This window comes from Austrofundulus limnaeus, unplaced genomic scaffold, assembly GCF_001266775.1.
Source record: "Austrofundulus limnaeus strain Quisiro unplaced genomic scaffold, Austrofundulus_limnaeus-1.0 Scaffold25, whole genome shotgun sequence".
In the NCBI taxonomy this organism is placed as follows: Eukaryota; Metazoa; Chordata; class Actinopteri; order Cyprinodontiformes; family Rivulidae; genus Austrofundulus; species Austrofundulus limnaeus.
This window is the reverse complement of record NW_013952427.1, coordinates 1382652-1389088: the sequence shown is the minus strand read 5'-3', so window position 1 is coordinate 1389088 and position 6437 is coordinate 1382652. Positions and strand designations below refer to the sequence as shown.

Genomic DNA, 6437 nt, shown 5'->3' with positions numbered 1-6437 from the left:
ATAAGGATTTGATGTTGTTTTTTGGTTTTTTATGTAGTTTTTGTTTGTAGATCCTTATTGTTTAAATCTATTTTTGAGAAAAAAGGTGCAGATATGAGATTTTTTCTTTCTGTCGCCTTTCATTTTATTTGTGATTTGTGTTTTCTTTTATTGTACATAAGTTTTTTTTAATTAATAAATTAATCTTACTTAAACATGCAAATTGTTCAGAAAATAAATATATTTGGGGGATTTTTGTTTAAAATCTTTCAAATGATTTTCTAACCTTTATTCTACAAATTATACCAGAGTTGAAATACAACTTAAAGTCCAAGATTAGCAAAAAATCCTATCCTTGTACCTTTAAACAGTCGGCATGAAAAGACATTTCCTCTGTGAAAACGAACGAGTGTGACCTTTGGCCCCGGCACATCCGTCATGGAGACAGATAAGACAAAGCCGAGACGTACTATTGTTGCAGCAGCCAATCTAAGGAAACCTGCTGGTTTTCAAGCATGAACCTCAGTAATGTGAGAAGTTAAAGGAAGCTAAAGCCTTCATTTGCTTTAGGTGCCTTAGCTGAAGCCATGAGAAAAAAAACTAATGTAGAGATAAAACAAAAATTGGTGGGAAAGCAGGCTAACACCAAATGCCAAACATGAGGTTATAGATGAAAATTAGGACATATCAGAGCTTTACTGTGATTATCTTTGAGACAATCTATAATTTCCTAACTTGTCCTTGTCCTGGTTGCATATAGGCAGATGTTGGGGCATGAAAGCAGTCTAAAAAGACAATAAATTTATAAATAATTCAGTGATTCAGGTTTGAGTCACCTCGTAGGTCAGGTTGCACTTTCCTGTGACTAATGCTGGGCATTAAACTCAGCATGATGAAACTGTTAAACGATTTCAGTTTAGAACTACTTTCCAGACAAGAAACTGGGTGACACACAACATCCAGAAGAACGAACAGACTCCAAAAGAATACCAGCTCTCACTGTGTCTGGAAAAGAGCATATAGATGAGTCAGAACCAACGTATTTCACTGACAGGACTAAAATACAATGTCCTGCAATCATTTGTGTGTTTTAAATTGCACTAGAGATATACAGCTAAACGTACAGACTTGACTAAAGTTAGCTGAAGCTTTAAACCGAGTCTGTCATTGAAAATGAGAAAGTTACTTCCTTCAAAAGAATATTGAAAATTCATTAAAAAATACAAAATCTAAAAGTGAGCAGAAAAAAAATCTGTCAAATCAAAATTAGCTGTGATCATTTTAACCTTCACATTACAACTGAACAGGAATTAAAGAGGATTATGTCCACGTGTGTGCCTAAACGGTTAAACCAAACAGGTGCTGATCGTCATTTCTAGACGACGACTGAAACCCAGTTATTAACTGAATCTGAAACAGCTGTGATGAAGGCTCCAACTGCAGGAGCAACAACCAAACTCTGCTACCAAGGTGAGGATGTGACCGTTTCATGTCAGAGGTCAGACATCATGACTGAGAGCAGCAACAAGACCCGAGGAAGTTAAAATTCGTCACCAAGACATCTAGGTAAGGATTTTGAAGCAGACCAGAGCTTCAACAAGTGTTTAAATTCTTTTGAACAAGGACAAAAAAAAACATAGGATGAGAAAGTTTGGAATCTGGATCTGGCACAGCAAACAAAAATAAACCATAAAGCTTACTTTTCTTTGTAATCAGTGTTCAGCAGTCTGATTAAAAGTGGTCTTTGAGGAGGAATCGTGACCATAAAGCTCTGACACTGAAAGCAAACATTACCAAAACGTTAGACTTATGGTGCAAAAAATAACAATTAATCAATAAATACAAAATAGGCAGCAGGTCTCCCATACTGGTTGGTAAAAAGATTTTGGTGTTGAGCAAAGGGCTGAAGAGTCTTCCAAAACCTTTTTCACGGTGCTGCAAAGAGGATCCCCAGTGTAAACAACAGGCTCTCCTCTGTGTGCACATTTAGCATGGATGTATTGGAACAGGAAGAGATAGCAGACAGGCTATCACTGCTGTGAATGTGTAAGTTTACATGTTTCGACGTCCTCATTCAAACTTACTCCCACTTTAATCTTCGGTGCTCCTGACCCACTGCTGTTCTGTCACCATGACATGTTTAACAAATACTGTCTGGCCTGGACAGGATGCACCACGGCCTTCCAGAGGTGTCGTCGTCTGTCTGCGCAGAGAGTGATGGATTATGTAGGATTCAAGGGTCTTCAGACTTCTTCAAACTTCAAACACCACGGTACATTTTTGTCCCCTCTCTCTAAGTAAACTCTGTTTGTATACAGACAGATCAGTTCAATACTTTTAAGAGAAAAAGGGATTTATTTTTTGTTGTCTGACCCTTTTTATTTTTCCAGTGTCTTGCTTCTCAACAACACCAAATAGACTGTCTGAACAGCACCCTTCAATCACTCAACACAAAGGCAACAAAACACGCCTCTGTAAATATTTCAGTGGGCTCAGCACCCCATCCAGGGTCTTGCTGCTTGCTGTCTGCTGGTCGTCTGAGTGAGCCATTGTGTGGCCCATGGCAGACTGTTTTGTGTTGTGCTGCTGGACGTGGCTGCTCTGTTGTACGGAGGCAGCAGTGCTTGCATGCATGCAGCAGCGGACAGGATTAGGACTGATATTTCTCTGTGTCTAACCGGCTGCCAGGCATGCTCCACTGCCTTTACACAGCACACACCTTTGACGTCATTTCATTCACTGCTGCATAAAAACGCAACCTAAACCGAGTTCAGATCGTTTATTAAAGACGTAGCTCAGACACGTTGTAGTAAAAATAAATGTTCTATGTGGATCTTTATATCATTGCAAAAACTGTCCATCTGACCAAGTTTTAAAATCTTATATCAGCCAAAAAGTCTTTTTGATCTTGTTTTGAGACTGATTTACTAAACAAGAACTGATTGTGTAAGAATCTTGTTTTCAGAATGTGTAAGATTATTTGTCTTGTCAGAAAATTTGACTCAAATTAAGACAAAAATTTCTGCCAATGGAGTAAGAAAATTTTACTTGGTAAGATTCTTGAAATAAGAAAAAAAATTGAGTCAAATCAAGTATTTCAAGAATCTTACCAAGTAAAATTATCTTTCTCCACTGGCAGAAATATTTGACTTAATTTGAGTCAAATTTTCAGGCTAACAGGAAAAATAATCTTACACAATCTGAAAACAAGATTATTATTCTTACACAATCAGTTCTTGTTTAGTAAATCAGTCTCAAAACAAGATCAAAAAGATTTTTTGGCTGATATAAGATTTTATAACTTGGTTAGATGGACAGTTTTTGCCTCAGTTTGGAGAAAAGCAGCAATAAGGGTTCTGTGCACGTGTGTTCGTTTGTCTGTAGAGTGAAACAAACATTTCACAAAGTACCGAACGGATCTGTTTTAGAACTTAATAGATGTGCAAGTATTGTCATGTGGAGTCAGTTCCATACAACCAACTGATATTAGCCAACACAAATGGTCAGAACTGAACATGGGCACAGTTAGCGTGGGGGACATGCCCCCCGACCCCAGATTTAGAGACCCTGATCAGTCCCTGCCATGATCCCTGATAGGACGAGAAAAGTCTCAGATCAAAACTGACGATGCTGACGCTCCAACAGAAGAGCTGCAGCAGTGGTCAAAGACAGCTCGCTCTCACTCCCTGCCTTTTTCTCTGTGACACAGAGCGGAGCGGTGCAGTACACACACGTCTGTTCTTCTATTCTCATGGGGACTTTGCATTGACACATTCATTTCCCTGGTCGTTTATAAAGCCTAACCCTGACCCACCAAAAGTATTTTCCCCAACAAAGACTAGGATTTTCCCCCCATAAGGAACAGTGGATCCTTACCAGGCTGTGCTTACAGCAGAGGAGCCCAAAGCGGGCCAAATTTGGCCCACCAAGCCATTTGTTTTGGCCCACCAACAGTTGCCAAAGTTACAAGGTTGTAACCTGTTATCCTATGGTAGAAACACAGTATTTCTATTGGTCAAATGATTATATAAAAGGGCTGTAGTGAAGGTAGTTTTATTCATGGTGCTGATTTTATCTTTGATTTATTAGGATTAAACATGAAACATGAAATGACAAGAAATATTTAGATCAGATTTAACCACATGTAGATTTGCACACTTTATAAGGCGACAAACTCATATTTTATCAATTTATGAAATGTCCCATGAGCCTTTGCTACTTGAGCGTATGGCAGACTTTCTCCAAGTGCACAGAATAAAACAAAAGAGGGCCCTTACATACGATCAGAATTTTCATACAGGACAGTTTTTTCTAACAAAACTTAGCTAGTTCAGGTGATCCATTAGCTATAATTTAAGTTCAGTGATGAGTTTAAATCTATTATTGAGGTGTTTTTAATCAGTTAAACTATTTTAATGACAAGAATGAGGAAACTGAAGCAAGTAAATTACAGAAATTGGTCAATTTAAGCATTTAAAGTACTGCTTGTATTATTAGCAAGGATAAAATGGGTTTTTTTTAGTTTCAGTATTTTTTACATAAAAACAATGCTTCATTGGCAGAGAACTAACTCTTAACAACAATGCCACTTGAAATTAAATTTAAGACCAACTTCACAATAAACACAAATGAGAAAACACAAGAACAATTAGTCGTCTCTTAATTTATTCATGTTATATCATATTTTCTTGACTTTTTAAAAGCAGACCGACTTCAGGTGGCAGTAAAATAAACCCAATATTTAATCCATCTCCATGTCTGTTGATGTAGGAGCTGAAAGTCAGAGGTTATTAATATCAATCTGTTCATTGCGTAGTTAATATTTTAACCATGTAGTACTTGGAACAATGACACATTACAAATAAAACTAACAAATAATAAAGTAAAATTCTCATCTAAAAGTCATTGTTTGGGATAAATTGTCACCTTAATTTCATTATCATAGCTATAGCAGTGAGTTCAAAAACGGGATAAATCAACTAGAATCTGTCTCTTTTTAGTTATTTGATCAAGTGTTTTTTTATGTAGGTAAAAGTATGTTTAGGAACCTGTAAAATACACCAGAATGCAGGAAACTACATCTAATTTCAAAATTTTCTGGTGGAGGACCCCCAGAACCCCCACTAATGGCCCCCTCACACATATTACAATGCTTCTGATGCTCTTGGTTTAATGTTTATGTTAGATTATTGCACCACAACAGAAACATTTACTTTGTTGTTGATGAGGTGTGAAGAGGCAGGTTTTGGTCGGTGACCGGCATTTCAAACAAATAACAGTTTCAAAATATATTGCTAGTCTTGATTGGAAAGATGTTCGTTTAATAACTTTCATTGTTGTTTATCCGGTACCCCCATGAAATCATTTGCTGAATGCTTTGTTCCCCCAGTTCAAATATCCTGTCTGCACCCCTGGAACTGAACCATATTTACATATATTAAGATGAAATGGTATGTAGTAGCTAAAATTGATCCACAACAATTTTTTTTACATATTTTACAAAGTAACAACATTGCATGAATTTGTCTATACTGTCATTTACCAGAGGTGTAGTAACATTTATTTTGTTATAATACTTGATAAATTTACAAATCCTTACAAAAATTAAATAAGCATTTTTAACTTTTATTTCATTACATTAAAAACATACTTTTACCTCTTTACTTTAAAATTTAACACTTAGTTACACCTTCAAATTTAATATGACTAGAACACATCATGAAAAGAGCTGTACTCTAAAAAAAAATGAAGTGTTGAAATTATTTTACCAAGTTATGTCAACTCCAACAAACCAAGTTGAGCAGATGTGAAGCGATATACATATTTAAAATGTGTAAATTTCTCAGTTTACTCAATTCAGTTTAGTGGATCCACTTTGGTTTAGTAAATTCAACACTATTTTTTTAAATGTGTAAAATAAATATATTTTTACTTTTTACTTTCGGGATTATTGTGAGTAGTACAGTATTGACTTTTAATTGAGTCATTTTCTTATCAGTGAACTTTTTTCAGTCTTTTCCTGTTAATGTATTTTTACTTCTTTCAAGTCCCTTTATAGACTTTTGTCATTTATTAGGTTTGCACAAAAAAGCTATAACTACTAGGGGTGCAACAATACATGTACCCGTATCGAACAGTGCTTTAGGTTCAATACACACTTGTTTCGAACAATACAGATTTTTAAAATTAATTTTATCATCTCGTCTTCTGAAGATGCTCTGTGTTGAAGGATCAGTGGATCTGTGTTCGACTACTCCACCTAGGCTGCATTTTTGAGCTCAGATCCACTGAGAAACTTGCTGTTTCAGCAACGTTTAATTTAAAATCTGTACTTTTGAGGTTAAACAAATGTTCATAATTAATTTAAATAAATGACAAGTTAAAAGGGGCATGGAAATTTCTCTTTTTTTGCATCAAAAAAAATCAAACCGTGGGACTGAAGTATCGATCCAAACCGA

At 36.0% G+C, this 6437-nt stretch overlaps 1 long non-coding RNA gene across 1 annotated transcript; it reads left to right on the top strand.

Moving 5' to 3' along the window:
- Positions 1-1424: 1424 nt before the first annotated feature.
- Positions 1425-2862, top strand: LOC106514973 (uncharacterized). The gene is made up of 4 exons (XR_001309946.1): positions 1425-1545; positions 1970-2025; positions 2147-2251; positions 2370-2862. It is a non-coding gene; the product is annotated as an uncharacterized LOC106514973 (long non-coding RNA).
- The last annotated feature ends 3575 nt before the right edge of the window (positions 2863-6437 follow it).